Raw genomic sequence first — 18,001 nt, 5'->3', positions numbered from 1 at the left:
GCTAGTGTATATAATCTCTTGACTTGAGATAACACAGTTATCTTATATATAGGTAGTTTGAGTTTGATACTGCTTTCATACTTGTACTATGTATGGTTATATGGGCATGTGCTGGCTTCTATTAGTTATATATGGAGATAAGTGTTAGTCAAGATGGGATCCGTTACCCTAAGTAAATAGAGATAAAATCCTATGTTCATTTAATTATTCTTGATATTTTAAGTTCCTGGCCAGGAAAGATAGACTTAGCCATAAAAGAGTTTCTGACAAGAAAGTCTAATTAGTCAAAAACTAAAATTAAAAAAGAACATATAATTCAATGCAATTGGAGTTTTACATAAACCATGACTCCAGTTAGAATTGGGATTTTATAATGGAGAGATTCTAGTGCATGGCACGCATGACCAAATGATCATGGATTGGAGATATAATTCATTACTAATTGGGTAGTCATAACACATAATGCTAGATGTCAATTATGACTTATGAGAACTCAGATGAAATGGGAATTTCATTATAATCTTGGAATGGTTTCAATCTCATTGCCAATTAGTCATGAACCTAGTAGGTCACACACACATAAAAGCATATTGACCTAGACATAATTAGTTTAATTAATTGATTAAAGAGTTTGGTTGATTAATTGAATTGACAAATTTAGTTTGCAATAAGATTGCAAAATCCCTAGCATGAATTGAAATTAAATTTTTCTATGGAAGTCTGTAAGTTAATATTTAAATGGTTTAAATATAAACTTGAAAGTTAATTAAAGGATGAAGATGAAATTTGGAGAATTTGACTTGGTCAAATGTTAACCTCTTTGACTTGGTCAAAGTTTGACACTTTAACTTGGTCAATGGAACACCATTATTAATTAATTAATGATGATTAATTGATTAATCTTGAGATAATTAATGATGATTAATTAAGGCTTAATTTCTTGATTAATAGTTAGTGGTGACAAATGGTCCAGTGAGAATTGGACAAGGATCTTAATTATCCAATTATAATTCAATATTTGCTCACCAATATTAATTGAGATATTTAAGTGGAGATAAGGAAGAAGAAAAATAATCTTCTTCTTCCTCCTTGTGCAGGCCACCATGGTGTTTTTCCCTCTCTATAGCTTTATCTTCATTCTCGATAAAATTCAAGAACTCAAGTTATTGTCTTCTTAAATTAACCCTTAGAAAAAGTGTTTCTCCCTTACTTCTAATAAGAAAACCATAAGAACACAACATACTCTTCCTCTCTTCTTCTTAGCTGCCATACTTTTAAAGAATTTGGGAGAGTTATTGGCTATTCAAGGTGTTCTTGGTCGAGTGCTTATGTGGACAAGCTAAAGGACTTGCAATTGGGAGTCTTTACTACCCAGATTAAGGTGGAATTGGTTGATTTTGTGTAACACTCCTATGTTCGGTAGTGCGTTCTACTGTTCCGGTGACCGGTGTCTGTCCGGAAAGCTAGGATGCCTAGAACTACACTTAGATATTGGTGAGGAGACATAAAATAATAAAATACAAGAGAAGAAAATACAAGAAAAATAAAGGAAAAATAATAGCAATGAAATGTAACCAAGTTAAACGAGCTAAGAACCATAGCGATGGGTGACCGCACCGGGAAGTTGTGGTGTGGATCGTTAACTAGCTCTAGACCACGAGGAACCCTGAAAAATATTTTTAAGACTTAAATAAACATATATTGAAGTATAAATATCATTAGAAATATCAAAGAAAATTAATTAATTAGTACAAAGAAAAAACGAGAAATCGAGAAAACGACAAAACTCGGTGTTATTGAAAAATCGGGAATGCTACCCAAATAGGGACATTGTGGTCATTTGACACCCCGAGTTCCTTTTTACCTAAATGTCCATTAAAAATAAATGATAGTAAACTTTGAAAATACTATGAAAATTAAAGTGGTGGCCCATTATGTAAATAGTGAAAAAATTGATGTAAATGTGAGAATTTAAAAATTTGGAATAAATAACCATTTTATTTCTTTAGTGCTCCACTAACCTTAACTTTGGGACACCTCAAGGGACACTTGGAATGCTGAAAACCCATCTTCAACCTCACTTTGCAAAACCAGCTGAATCCTTCCTCCCAAGGTCCATCCATGGCCGTCCATGGTGAGAGCTCAAGTTCACCATGTTCTAGCCACTTTTTCCATTAGGTTCCTTCACTAAACTTGACCACCATACCTTGGGCAGCATAATAGGAGCAAGAAAGTTAAGTTTTGGTGAGGTTTTGAAGAACTTCAAAAGTGGTAAGTGAGTGTTTTCAATTCTTGTTTCATTAAAAGTGTAACCAAGGTTATAGGTAGTTGGTTTAAGGAAGAATTTTTGAAGTTTGATGTTTTAATGGAGATGTACATTTTGGTAGCCATGGAAATTCTGTATATGTAGCTTGTTTTTACTTGTTTATTGTGACACCCCTTACCCGTGTACAGTATACCCGACTAAGTAATGCCACATGGTGTACCGGCACACTCTAATATACCTTAATTAATTTATATCATGCTTTTGCATATAATTTATGAAATATACTTTATTTAAGCCATTTAGCAAATTTTTATTTATTTGAGGTTCCGAAAATTTTATAGAAAATCCGGCGGAGTACCGGCTAAAAATGGAGAAAATAGTTCTTCGGAACCTGTTAAAAATACTTCCAATAAACAAATTCATTCATTCCCAACTCCAATATCATCACAAAACTCAATATCAAGATCTCAACAATTTTTCAATTTCAGGTCTCAACAACCTTTTCATTTCTCAAACATCCCTTTCTCAGGGTTCTCATATATAAACAACAATTAAATACTCAAATTACTTCCATACATAACCATAAATCTTTATTATTTACATGAACCTCAAAATACATTACATAAATCCCAAATACATATGAGAAAATAAAAATTTAATTACAAAATGACAAAATGACATCTAGTGTCCTACCAATGCAATCGCAGTGACGAGGTGACACGGACATCGTAGAATCGCAGGATGGACTCACCCAGTCTGTGGTCTACTGGGCTCACGATCGGGATCTCCAGTACCTACGCGTGGCAAAAGCAACGCGCTAAGCAATAATGCTTAGTGGTGCAATAATGTAATAGAAGAAAATAGCAAGAAAATGAATGTGTACAGAATGTGTATGCTTTCTTTGTTTGGTATTGGTATAACCATTATTTCGTTAACGTTGTTCACTTTTATTCATTTGGTTGCCCCAAGTAAACCTACACTAGGCGACTGGAGTGGATAACGGGTAAACTGGCACTGAGTACCTAGTACCTTGGGCCGTCACACCATCGGTCACATATGCATCTCCCGGTGTGCAGGAGCAATGCTAACAAGTCAGAATAATATCAGGCACAAGGCCAAGTCTTAATACAAAGTTAGAATGGCTACAAGCCATGAAATCACAGAATGGCATATTGCCATGTGCAATACTGCTAACTGAACCCTATTGGCATGCCAAACTATCCAAACCAATCTTGTTAGGTATACTAGGGCATTTGAAACTTTTAAATTCTTCAATTTGTGAATTTCAAATTTTTAGTGTCACTATTCATCTTATTGGTCAACAAAAATGTTGACTTTTAGAATAAAAATATGTACATTGACTTTGGCACTCCCAACATACCACATTTGGCATTCCAAACTTGTTGGCATTAAGCATTTATACCATTTCAAAGTTTAAACCAACACAAGTAGAATTTTCAGTTTTTGTGAGTCAACTTCACTGTTCCATTAGACACTGTTGCTGTGGGAATTTGAAGAAATATAAAACATGAAAGTTGTTCCTTATTTTGTCTAGTTGAATTTCTTTTTTTGATTCACTCCATTTGGAGTTTTGTAGCTCCATATATGGTCCAAAAACCACAGCTGGCCGGATTACCATTCTGCAGAAATTACCATATCTACAGTAACATGAACAGTGACTGCCACTGCCATTTGGGTTAGGTTCTGGCCATAATTTGTGGTAGGTTCCTTCATAAAAGTTGTTTTTCTATGTCTTAGCTTGTTGCTGTAAACATTTCAGGTCAATTGACCAAATCTACAGTGAGTTATGGCCAAATGAACAGTTACTATTCATTTGGTCAATTCTGCAGAATCAGTTTCAGGGTATCCGGATTGGGGCCAAGTTTTGGTCCTCTTGCTTTGGTCTTTTGGGCATGGTTTCTTCAGCAAAAATGTGCCATTATAAGCCTAGTTTCATGTCCAATTGGCCAAACACCAATTGGACTAACACAGCCAAAGTTATGGCTGTGTAATTGGACTGAAATTTCAGTCCATTTGTCGCTTCTAGGGCAGCTCACACCTTGACTTTGCCATACCATTTTTCAGTCCAAATTGTGGTCAACATACGTCAAATGGTCACTTATTGACCATTAGAGTGTTCTTTAATAGTTTGATAAGCCAAGTTAATTTTTTCATTCCTCAAAACCCTAATGTCCAATGCAATTTACCCATAAACCTCAATTAGCACACTAGTTCAACATCTATGTAGATATATAGCTTAAACATAATCTCCAATTCATGCTAAGTCCATTAAAACCATCAAAACACTCCCTTATTGTTCCTTCCTTAGGGCTGCCAAAATTCAAGGCATGCATAAGCATAAATTTCATTAATTTAAGTGACAAATTCTTGCTCACTTTAAGGCTTTAACATGGAATAAAGGAGATTTAAGTATATATGTGCACTAACCTTGAATAGGGAAGATTTTTCCCAACTCAAAACTTCACTTTTCTTCCTTTTCTTGGCTTCCAAAAGCTTTTTCTAGGTGTGGGATTAATTTTTGATGAAGGGACTTATGGGTTTTAGGGTGAGGAAGCATGGAAATTTGAAGCTTTCAAGAACCAAAAATGGAGGAGCATGGTGAAGGGGTTTCGGCTGCAATGGGAAAGGAGGGATGTCTGCTGCATTTTTTTGTTATTTTGGTCTTATTTTAACCTCTTTTATTTGTTAGTCAAATAGTTGCTTAATGGTGATTGGTTGGTAATTTTAAATGACATCATACTATGTCATTATTTGCATTATTTTGCATTTTCTTTTCTTTTCTTTCACTACTCATTTCCAATTTCATTTTTAGTAATGTTTCTTCATATTTTATGTCATATTAATTATTTACTCAACTGGACAAGTCGGCCAAAAATCACCTCTGAAGGCGAAATGACCAAAATGCCCTCCGTTTGGCTGAACAGGTCAAAATTGTCTGTACCGCTTGAAAAATTTTTCTAGGTATTTTCTTGGCATTCTAATGCCATGGGAACCTCAATAACCCTTCTCTGGAGTCCCAAAAATTATTTTATAATTTCTCCCCTGGGTCTAGGGCTCCTCGTTGCGAGAACCGCAACTTCCCTCTGGTTACCCATCGCTAGGGCACCGGCTCGTTTAACTTGGTTGTATTTTATTTCTAAAATTTTTACTAAATTTTTCTTATTAATATTTGAGTTAATTATGGTTCTTCACTTTAGTTTAAATATTTTTCCGGACGTTCTAGCTGTCCGGACCGACACCGGTCACCGGAACAGTAGGATGTACGGAGTGGTTACCGGGAGGGTGTTACAACTCTTCCCCTCTAATTTAAATTTCGTCCTCGAAATTTACCTGATACAAACAGTTGAGGAAACTGTTGCCTCATCGTCTCTTCACTTTCCCAAGTTGCCTCCTCGGTGTTGTGGTGCCTCCAAAGCACTTTCACCAATGGAATCTGCTTGTTCCTCAATTCTTTTACTTCCCGAGCTAGGATCCGTAGAGGTTCTTCTTCATATGTCAAATCTGGTTGTATTTCAATTTCTTCTCTGGAGATGACATGCGAAGGATCTGAGCGGTATCTTCTGAGCATGGACATGTGGAACACATTGTGGATCTTATCCAGCTCTGGTGGTAAAGCTAGCCTATAGGCCACTGGACCCACACGTTCAATGACTTCATATGGGCCAATGAACCTAGGGCTCAACTTACCTTTTCTTCCAAACCTCAACACTTTCTTCCATGGTGACACCTTGAGGAACACTTTGTCGCCAACCACATATTCTATTTCTTTTCTCTTTAAATCGGCATAGGATTTCTGTCTGTCTGAGGCAACCTTGAGATTGGCTTTAATTAGTTTCACTTTCTCCTCAGTCTGTTTCACCAGGTCTGGCCCTACCAGTTTGTCTTCACCCAATTCAGTCCAGCACACTGGAGTTCTACATTTTCTCCCATACAGTGCTTCATATGGGGCCATTTGAATGCTAGCTTGGTAGCTATTGTTGTATGCAAATTACGCGATTAGTGTATCTATCCCAACTTCCCTCAAACTCAATGACACAACTCCTCAGCATATCCTCAAGGACCTGACATATATTTCATGTTATTGTTATCATTTCAATTCAATATTTGTATCAATTTCATTGGTTTCAATTGTTTACCTGGATTACTCTTTCTGATTGCCCATCCGTCTGAGGATGGAAAGCTGTGCTGAAGTGGAGTTGTGTACCCAAGGATTCATGCAACTTCTTCCAAAATCTCAATGTAAACCTTGGGTCTCGATCAGATATGATGGAAAGTGGAATTCCATGCAGTCTAACTATCTCACTGATATACACCGCTAACTTCTCGGTGAGTAGTCGGTCTAATCGCGAGAAGTGTCTTGACTTGGTCAATCTATCCACTATTACCCATGCCGCATCATGTTTCTTAGGGTGAGAGGTAGACCAATTACAAAATCCATCGTGACCCGATCCCACTTCCATTTCGGTATGCGTATGGTCAGAGCAAACCCGATGGAACTTGATGTTCGCCTTGACTTGGCGACATGTCAAGCATTTAGTCACATAGTCGGCTATGTCTTTCTTCATACCGTGCCACCAATCTGAAGCTTCGGATCATGATACATCTTTGTACTTCCAGGTGCATAGCATATACACTAGTGTGTGCCTCTTTTAGAATATTGACCTTCAATTCCCCATCATCCGTACACAGTCTTCCTTTGTAATATAGACACCCATTTACCTTCACCTCATAATCAGTTGCTTTTCCTTCTGGGATTTTGCTCATAATGGCCGTTAATTTTCCATCTGCCATTTGTCCATCCAAAATCTGCTGTAGCAAGTTTGGCCTCACTTGCAACTCAGCCAAAATAGCTCCATCTCAAATCAAAGTTAGACGGGCATTCAATGATCTCAAAGCTGTGATGGACTTTCTGCTCAAAGCATCAACAACTACATTTGCCTTCCCAGGATGGTAGTCAATTACACAGTCATAATCCTTCAGGAACTCAATCCATCGCCTCTGTCTAAGGTTGAGCTCCCTCTGAGTTGGCAAATATTTTAGACTCTTGTGGTTCGTGTAAATGTAGCACTTTTCACCATACAAGTAATGCCTCCATATCTTCAGTGCGAAGATAATTGCTACAAGCTCTAGATCATGGGTAGGGTAGTTCTGTTCATGTGGCCTTAACTGCCTGGAAGCATAGGCGACCACCTTCCCCTCTTGCATCAATACACACCCTAACCCATTATGAGAGGCATCACCAGACCGTAGACCAAGTCCTTTCTTTACGACCGGTTGTGTTAATACGGGTGCCTCTGTCAACATAGCCTTCAACTTCTCAAACCGGTCCGACACTTGTCATTCCAGTCAAATCTGACATTCTTGTGTAACAACTTGGTCATTGGAGCAGCTATTAGGGAAAATCCCTTCACAAATCTTCTGTAATACCCAGCTAGCCCCAAGAAGCTTCTGACCTCAGTTGTATTTCTGGGAGGCTTCCTTTCCATCACTTCTTCTATTTTCTTGGGATCCACCCTAATCCCATCAGCTGACACTATGTGTCCAAGGAATGCAATCTCATTCAGCCAAAAGTCACACTTGAACAACTTAGCATACAACTTCTTTTCCCGCAGGGTTTGCAGAACAATCCTCAAATGTTCATCATGTTCTTCCCTGGTCTTGGAGTACACCAGAATATCATCAATAAAAACCACTACGAACCGATCTAGGTATGGATGGAAGATACGGTTCATAAGGTCCATGAATGCCGCTGGTGCATTTGTTAGGCCAAAGGGCATCACCAGGAACTCATAATGCCCATACCGGGTCCTGAATGCAGTCTTGGGCACATCTACATCCTTCACCCTCAACTGATGATACCCTGATCTGATATCAATCTTAGAAAATACTCCTGCTCCCTTCAACTGATCAAACAATCAATTCTAGGCAACGGATATCATTCTTCATATCACTTTATTCAGCTGCCGTGTCGATGCATAGCCTCAAAGTCCCATCCTTCTTTTCATAAATGACCTTGAGCTCCCCGTGGTGACACACAGGTGCGTATGAACCCCATATCAAGCAACTCTTGCAACCGAAGTTTTCAACTCTCTCAATTCAAAGGGTGCCATCCTATAAGGAGCAATGGAAATGGGTCTTTGTGCAGTTGTCTCAATAGCAAATTCAACTTCCCTTTCTCGTGGCAAACCAGAAACTCTTCAGAAATACCTGCAGGAAGTCTCTCACTTTGTGGGTATGTCACTCGAGTTTGGCTTAGCTTGCCTAGTATCCACCACATGTGCTAGGTAGGCTTCACACCTTTTCTCATCATTCTTCTTACAACGTGGTGAGATGACATTGGACAAGAAATCATCCTTTCCCCCACAACTGTGATCTCATTACCCTCAAGTTTTTAGAAATTCTCTTCAATTTGCAATCATCTATTGCCTGATGACGTGACAACCAGTACAGTCCCAATATCACGTCAAACTCATGGAAGGGTAACTCAATTAGGTCTGCCGAGAATTCATACCCTTGAATCCTTAACGGGCAACCCTTGTATACTTTATTCACCACTACACTGTGGCCCAATGGATTAGTGACTAGAATGTCTTGGTCACTCTCCCCTACCAGTATCCCCCTTTCTACGGGTAGATTGATGCAGATGTAGGAATGAGTGGATCTGGATCCACCAATGCATGCACAGGAGTATTGTAGGAGGAGAACGTACCCCCGATGGGTCAGGCATCTTGCTCCTCCCGAGCTCTGGGCATAATTTCTTCTTTGACGAGGGCATCTTGCTCCTCCTCAGATCTCAGTGCATAATTTCTCGTGATGGTCCAACGACCTCAGTTTGCAGTTTTCTACCTCTGCGTGGTGCAAGAGCGGTGCATGCGCTTGTGTTGGAGCATTGTAGTGGTTCTGCGTGGACAATTTCTCGGTGATGCTCATCGACCCACATCTCAAGCAAGCACCAGTTACTCTCCAACACTCCCTCTTGTGCCATTTAAGGCAGTGTGGACATGCAGAAGATGTTAGGGCTGGTCCCCTGAACCCCATCCCTGGAGAGCTACCCACTGATGGTGTGGACTGACCTCTCCTAGGGGTGAATCGTGGCTGGGCCCCGAGGACCACGACCATGTGGTGAGCTGAACTCTGTGCGGTGGACCCTTGAACTTCTTTCCAAATGCAGAGCTGAGCTAGGCGGCCGGGTCCCTCTTCTGCTGCCTCTCCTTACAGTGCGCTCCACCGATTCTCACTTTTTCAACTCTTATTGCAGCTTCCACTAGCTTGCTAAATTCTGTGATTCCCAAGGCAGTGAGCTGGATCTTGATGTTGTCATTTAGTCCCTCTTCAAATCTCTTGCACCTTTCAGCTTCATTAGGGACTATCTCCCTTCCATAGCAGCTCAATCGAACAAATTCCTTCTCATACTCGGCCACTGACAATTGCCTTTGCCTCAGATTAATGAACTCTCTTCTTCTCTCTTCCAGGTATACAGTACCCACATATTTCTTCTTGAATTCGGAGAGGAAGAAGTCCCAAGTTCTGACTTACGGCTGCACTTCACTGGACACAGTGTCCCACCATTCGTAGGCATCGTCTTGTAACAAGGATACAGCAGCTTCTAAGTTCTGCTCTGGGGTGCAGTGGAGTTGTTTTAAGACTCTGCCCGTTCTGTTCAACCAATTTTCGGCTACAACAGAGTCATCTTCCCTCTTGCCGAAGAAATCCACCTCCCCAAACTTTCTTAGCCTTTCCAGGTGTGATTTCTGCTGTGGAGCTGGTGGTGGTGGTGGTGGTGGTGGTGGCATTACTCCGACCATTTGTCTAAAGAAGTCGGCCATTTGTTGGAACATGGCTGTGGAGGGTGGCGAGGCTCTGCTGGCGAAATGGGTTCTCTCCCCTACCCCGGTCTCACACTCTGGGTGGAGCATGACTCTCCACTTCCTCCTCAACTGCCCTCTGAGATGAAGGGTCCATATCCTATTCAAAGTAAGAAAAACAAACAGATCTGCATTAGTGTCACCTCGACTCTTACAAATGCAATGCATGGTATGGACTCAATCTAGGACCAGAAACGCCTAAACCGAGCTCTGATACCACTAAATGTGACACCCCTTACAGTGTACAAGATATACAGAGTAAGTAATGTCACACGGTGTACCGGCACACTCTAATATACCTTAATTAATTTATATCATGCTTTTGCATATAATTTATGAAATATACTTTATTTAAGCCATTTAGCAAATTTTTATTTATTTGAGGTTCCAAAAATTTTATAGAAAATCCGGCGGAGTACCGGCTAAAAATGGAAAAAATAGTTCTTCGGAACCTGTTAAAAACACTTCCAATAAACAAATTCATTCATTCCCAACTCCAATATCATCACAAAACTCAATATCAAGATCTCAACAATTTTTCAATTTCAGGTCTCAACAACCTTTTCATTTCTCAAACATCCCTTTCTCAGGGTTCTCATATATAAACAACAATTAAATACTCAAATTACTTCCATATATAACCATAAATCTTTATTATTTACATGAACCTCAAAATACATTACATAAATCCCAAATACATATGAGAAAATAAAAATTTAATTACAAAATAACCAAATGACATCTAGTGTCATACCAATGCACTGCAGGTGACGAGGTGACACGGACATCGGAAGCTGCAGGATGGACTCACCCGATGCGTGGTCTACTGGGCTCACGATCGGGATCTCCAGTACCTATGCGTGGCAAAAGCAACGCGCTAAGCAATAATGCTTAGTGGTGCAATAATATAATAGAAGAAAATAGCAAGAAAATGAATGTGTATAGAATGTGTATGCTTTCTTTGTTTGGTATTGGTATAACCATTATTTCGTTAACGTTGTTCACTTTTATTCATTTGGTTGCCCCAAGTAAACCTACACTAGACGACTGGAGTGGATAACGGGTGGCGGCACCGAGTACCTAGTACCTCGGCGTCACACCATCGGTCACATATGCATCTCGGTGTGCATGAGCGGCTAACAAGCGTAAATAATATCGAGCACAAGGCCAAGTCTCAATACAAAGTCGAATGGCTACAAGCCATGAAATCACAGAATGGCATATTGCCATGTGCGATCTTAATCGAACCCTATTGGCATGCCAAACTATCCAAACCAATCTTGTTAGGTATACTAGGGCATTTGAAACTTTTAAATTCTTCAATTTGTGAATTTCAAATTTTTAGTGTCACTATTCATCTTATTGGTCAACAAAAATGTTGACTTTTAGAATAAAAATATGTACATTGACTTTGGCACTCCCAACATACCACATTTGGCATTCCAAACTTGTTGGCATTAAGCATTTATACCATTTCAAAGTTTAAACCAACACAAGCAGAATTTTCAGTTTTTGTGAGTCAAATTCACTATTTCATTGCACACTGTTTCTGTGGGAATTTGAAGAAATGTAAAACATGAAAGTTGTTCCTTATTTTGTCTAGTTGAATTTCTTTTTTTGAATCACTCCATTTGGAGTTTTGTAGCTCCAGATATGGTCCAAAAACCACAGCTGGCCGGATTACCATTCTGCAGAAATTACCATATCTACAGTAACATGAATAGTGACTGCCACAGCTATTTGGGTTAGGTTCTGGCCATAATTTGGGGTAGGTTCCTTCATAAAAGTTGTTTTTCTATGTCTTAACTTGTTGCTGTAAAAATTTCAGGTCAATTGACCAAATCTACAGTGAGTTATGGCCAAATGAACAGTTACTGTTCATTTGGTCAATTCTACAGAATCAGTTTCAGGGTATCCGGATTGGGGCCAAGTTTTGGTCCTCTTGCTTTGGTCTTTTGGGCATGGTTTCTTCAGAAAAAATGTGCCATTATAAGCCTAGTTTCATGTCCAATTGTCCAAACACCAATTGGACTAACACAGCCAAAGTTATGGCTGTGTAATTGGACTGAAATTTCAGTCCATTTGCTGCTGTCCTAGGGCAGCTCACACCTTGACTTTGTCATACCATTTTTCAGTCTAAATTGTGGTCAACATACCTCAAATGGTCACTTATTGACCATTAGAGTGTTCTTTAACAGTTTGATAAGCCAAGTTAATTTTTTCATTCCTCAAAACCCTAATGTCCAATGCAATTTACCCATAAACCTCAATTAGCACACTAGTTCAACATCTATGTAGATATATAGCTTAAACATAATCTCCAATTCATGCTAAGTCCATTAAAACCATCAAAACACTCCCTTATTGTTCCTTCCTTAAGGCTGCCGAAATTCAAGGCATGCATAAGCATAAATTTCATTAATTTAAGTGACAAATTCTTGCTCACTTTAAGGCTTTAACATGGAATAAAGGAGATTTAAGTATATATGTGCACTAACCTTGAATAGGGCAGATTTTTCCCAACTCAAAACTTCACTTTTCTTCCTTTTCTTGGCTGCCAAAAGCTTTGTCTAGGTGTGGGATTAATTTTTGATGAAGGGACTTATGGGTTTTAGGGTGAGGAAGCATGGAAATTTGAAGCTTTCAAGAACCAAAAATGGAGGAGCATGGTGAAGGGATTTCGGCTGCAATGGGAAAGGAGGGATGGCTGCTGCATTTTTTTGTTATTTTGGTCTTCTTTTAACCTCTTCTATTTGTTAGTCAAATAGTTGCTTAATGGTGATTGGTTGGTAATTTTAAATGACATCATACTATGTCATTATTTGCATTATTTTGCATTTTCTTTTCTTTTCTTTCACTACTCATTTCCAATTTCATTTTTAGTAATGTTTCTTCATATTTTATGTCATATTAATTATTTACTCAACTGGACAAGTCAGCCAAAAATCACCTCTGAAGGCAAAATGCCCAAAATGCCCTCCGTTTGGCTGAACGGGTCAAAATTGTCTATACCGATTGAAAAATTTTTCTAGGTATTTTCTTGGCATTCTAATGCCATGGGAACCTCAATAACCCTTCTCTGGAGTCCCAAAAATTATTTTATAATTTTTCCCCCGGGTCTAGGGCTCCTCGTTGCGAGAACCGCAACTTCCCTCTGGTTACCCATCGCTAGAACCTAGCTCATTTAACTTGGTTGTATTTTATTTCTAAAATTTTTACTAAATTTTTCTTATTAATATTTGAGTTAATTATGGTTCCTGACTTTAGTTTAAATATTTTTTCGGACGTTCTAGCTGTCCGGACCGACACCGGTCACCGGAACAGTAGGATGTACGGAGTGGTTACCAGGAGGGTGTTACATTTATGGTTGTCTAAGATGTTGTTATTTATGGCAGCATAGATATGTGTATAATGGTTTGAATTTGGACATGTAAATGAGGTATGTCATGTGGTTAATTGTTGTAGTTGGACTTGGAAAAATTTTGAGTTATAATGTGTTTGTTACAAGCTGCCAAAATGACAAAAAATGTGAAGTAAAGTGTGTTAATGTTATGGTACAAACCTGAATTGGCATGGAAGAGTTAATTTGGTAAGTGTTGGATGTGTAATTGGTAAGGATGAACAATTTGTAATAAGGCAGTATATGTTTTGGCTTAGAACCTTAAGTGTATGGCTCCAATTGCTATGAGACCAATTGGAGGTGAAACTAGGCACAAAATATGCCAACTTTCATGAAGGAAGCTTATCAAAATTCTGCCTAGAAGGTGACTTGAAAAATGACCAAATCCGGATTAGTGACTTGAAGCCTAAAAATTGACCATTTGGGCAGTAGTTAGTGTTTTGGCCATAATTCACTCAAAACAGGTCCAAATGACCTAAACTTTTTACCATGACTATTTTAGACATATATCTACAATTTATATGAAGACACCAAAGCCCAGAAATGGCCATAACCAAGCCAAATAGCTTGCATAAGTTCAGGTCCAAAAACCGGCCGAACCAAAAGTGACCTAAAAATGACCTAAAGTTACCATTTTGGTGCATTCTATCCAGCTTTGGTAAATTGACTATAACTTGGTCTACACAACTCAGAATGACTTGAAATTTTGCCCCGCGTGCAATAAAACATAGATCTAAAAGTTTGTAGTTTGGACCGAAACCCGAAAACCGAGGGAACTAGGTCATTCGACTAGGTCAAATTAGTATACCAAAATCCGACAAATTGCAATAAAATGCAATATACTTGAAAATGAATTTGATAACATGTACCAACACTAAAAGGCTATAAAATGTGACATATTGGTAACGTTAAAACCTAATTCACCTAGAGTACATTGAGGGCCAATATTTTAGGTTGACTAAGGAAAATAATAGAATTCAATAAATTAATTATTAAGATTTATTGTTAGAGACAGTTTAAATGAGTACTGAAACACTTCAAATTGTGTGTTTCAGTTAGCAAAGATTCAGGGAAGGGGAAGGAAACACTAAGTCAGGGCCAAGAGACATTTATCAGAGATTTGTGTACAACAGTTATTTCTTTTGAATTTTTCAATTGAAATAAATTATGACTATTTGTCTGTTATTGTTTAAATTGTGAAAAATTGTCTTAATGATATTTGATAGATACTTATTACTTGAAAATCATTCTAAATGGTTTGAAACCACAACTATCATGTAAATTGATTGAATTCCTCGCTAGCTTGTCTAATGGGATGAATTGACTTTGAATTCCCTCTCTGGCTGAAGTGTTGAGGTGTGTGCCTATTGAGGACGAATAGGATGATTACTCATATTATTGCTAGCTAGCTATGTTATTCCTCATTAGCCATCGGCTCTTGGGATGAATTGGACTTTGGAACATTATTAAGTTGTGTGTGTGATTTATTGATATTCATTGTGATATTGTGAAATGGAGTTTAAATTCTTATTGACATTCACTGTCTTTTGAATTTAACTATGGTTTTAAGTATCCACTATTTATACGACTTATGATTTATGCTTTAAAGTTGCATTTTGTTAATGTTGTGCAACACTGAGACATTGGCTCAGTGATAGCTTTTCATTGCTGTCGCAGGTAGACAGACTGACAGGGCAGCAGACTAGGCTGCTAGTGCTTCATTGAGAGTTCATCGGGTATATTGAGTATACCATACTTTGCATTTTGTATTGTAATGTATGTTCACTATATGTATATATTATTCTTGGTTTTGAGCAGTTGTAAATTAAAATTGTACATTGAAGTTGTAAAATAAATTGTGAATTATTTTAGCTTGTAAAATTTATGATATATTTCTTTTATCTTAGCTTTTGAAAACACTGAAAAAATTATTGTGGATTTGAGTTAGCAAATGTTGAGAAACTTATTGTGTTGATTGGATATTGGAGTTTGGGGATTGAACAAAATATTGAAAGTGCTTTTTACAGGTTTTTGAAGAACTATTTTATTCAAAATATAGATGGCACTCTGCCAAAATTTTTACAAAAATTATTAATACTTGAAATGTGTTATCTGGTTTCACTTCAGTAAAAAAATTTTTAACACCTGTAAATAGTGCTCACCACTGTAAAAAGAAGTAAGAAAAGGTTTAAAATCCCTTGTAGTGTACTTAATGGGTTATCAGTAGACGAAGTTGGTAATTCATTAGGTATACTACGGGATCATGTTATGCCTTACGGAGGGGTAGGGTGTGACATGTTTTAGTGGTATCAGAACTAGTTATTAAATTCTGTTTTTACCTGTAATTTGAATATTCTTTCTTCATAGTACAACTGCTCAATGTCATTGTTTAATACATATAGTACATTACATTATAAATATACACTAATGGGAGGAAATCTCCTTGTGTTATTTGTTTAGGAGGTCTAAGATCCTCGAATTGACTATGGAAGAGGGTGATCATTCAGTCAATCAATCGATAGAGGCTGAGGTGCAAGGGGATGCCAAAGCCCTCCACAATGTCAGTGGATCAGCCGCACTAGCCCCCTCAGTATCATAGTTTTCTGCTCAGTTTGCACAGTAGATGGCTGTAATGTTCCAACGGATGGCTGGTAACATGCCTACTCAAGTCCCACTGCAGACACCAGTGGTACAACCACAGTCTTCCTCTAGGCAGTATGACAAATTGATGAAATATAGGGCTACTGAGTTCAAGGGGACAGTAGATCCTCTAGGGGCAGAACAATGGTTAGAGAGAATGAATAGGGTGTTCAAGAAGCTATATTGTAGATTTGAATATTTAGTGTCTCTACTACAGGGGGATGCATATGAGTGGTGGAAAACCATTCCCCATAGTCTGGTAGAACCTTTAGTGCTAACATGGAATGATTTTCTACAGGAGTTCAGATAAAAATATGTCCCTGATGCTTATGTGGACCAGAAGCTACAAGAGTTCCTAAGTCTGAAATAGGGGAGTAGATCGGTGGCTGAATATGAAAGGGAATTTTCCTGCCTGAGCCATTATGCAGTAAGTCTACTTTCTACCAGTAGGGAGAGATGTAAGAGGTTTGAAACCGGCTTGAAGCCCAGTATCAGATTACAAGTGGTCGGATTCAAACATAACAACTTCTCTGAGCTTATTTCTCAAGCACTGGAATTAGAAAGAATTGAGTCTGAAGCTGCCCCTAAGAAAAAGAAATCAGAGAAGACAAAAAAAGAGGGATGCATATGACTGGTGGAAAACCATTCCCCATAGTCTGGTAGAACCTTCAGTGCTAACATGGAATGATTTTTTGCAGGAGTTCAGACAAAAATATGTGCCTGATGCTTATGTGGACCAGAAGCTACAAGAGTTCCTAAGTCTGAAACAGGGGAGTAGATCGGTGGTTGAATATGAAAGGGAATTTTCCTACTTGAGCCATTATGCAGTAAGTCTACTTTCTACCAGTAGGGAGAGATGTAAGAGGTTTGAAACCGACTTGAAGCCCAGTATCAGATTACAAGTGGTCGGATTCAAACATAATAACTTCTCTGAGCTTTTTCCTCAAGCACTGGAATTAGAAAGAATTGAGTCTGAATCTACCCCTGAGAAAAAGAAATCAAAGAAGACAGAGAAAGAGGGAAAGTCAGTAGAACAGAGTTCCAGTGGTCCTACTAGAAAGAGAAAGAACTTTGGGGGACACAACAGGGGTGGTAAGAAGTCTGGTAGGGGAAGGTTTTAGGGACAGAAACCTCCTCTATCTGGTTAGCAGAGTACCAGAAGTTCCTACCCTCCCGCCAATGTGAAACTTGTGGTAGAAATCATGGTGGTGTTAGTAGTATGCCCTAAAGCATATCATTTAGTATGTATCTTGTACATAAAGGCATTTCCACTTTTCCATTTACATAAGATATTTATGTGTAATAGAAAAGGTCCATTGACATTTTGTTAGAAATTCTATTCTTAAGTTGTTAAGAATATGAGTGACAGTATTTCTAGCACAAAGTATCATAAATAGGTGCACAATCGAGGATACTTCATAATAAGGACATGACTTATCCAGAAAGATTGTATTCATGTTTGTTCCCAAGTTATTTATATGAGATATAAATAAGATGGAATAGTGAGTCTCATACCATATAACAAACATGATAGGCACTTATAAATGATAAGTAGGCCGAACTAATGACACTTATGATAAGCACATGGAGTTTACTCTTGTCAATGTTTTGTCATAAATCATATCAGTGCTTATAATCTTTAGACCTAAGATAGCACAGTTATCTTGTATATAGGTAGTTTGAGTTTGATACTGCTTTCATACTTATACTGTTTATGGGTATATGGGCATGTGTTGGCTCCTGCTAGTTATATATGGAGGTAGGTATTGATCAAGATGGAATCTATTCCTCTAAGTAAATAGAGATAAA

The sequence above is a fragment of the Hevea brasiliensis genome, chromosome 1 (genome assembly GCF_030052815.1).
Source record: "Hevea brasiliensis isolate MT/VB/25A 57/8 chromosome 1, ASM3005281v1, whole genome shotgun sequence".
NCBI lineage: Eukaryota > Viridiplantae > Streptophyta > Magnoliopsida > Malpighiales > Euphorbiaceae > Hevea > Hevea brasiliensis.
This window is presented reverse-complemented; position numbering follows the sequence as displayed.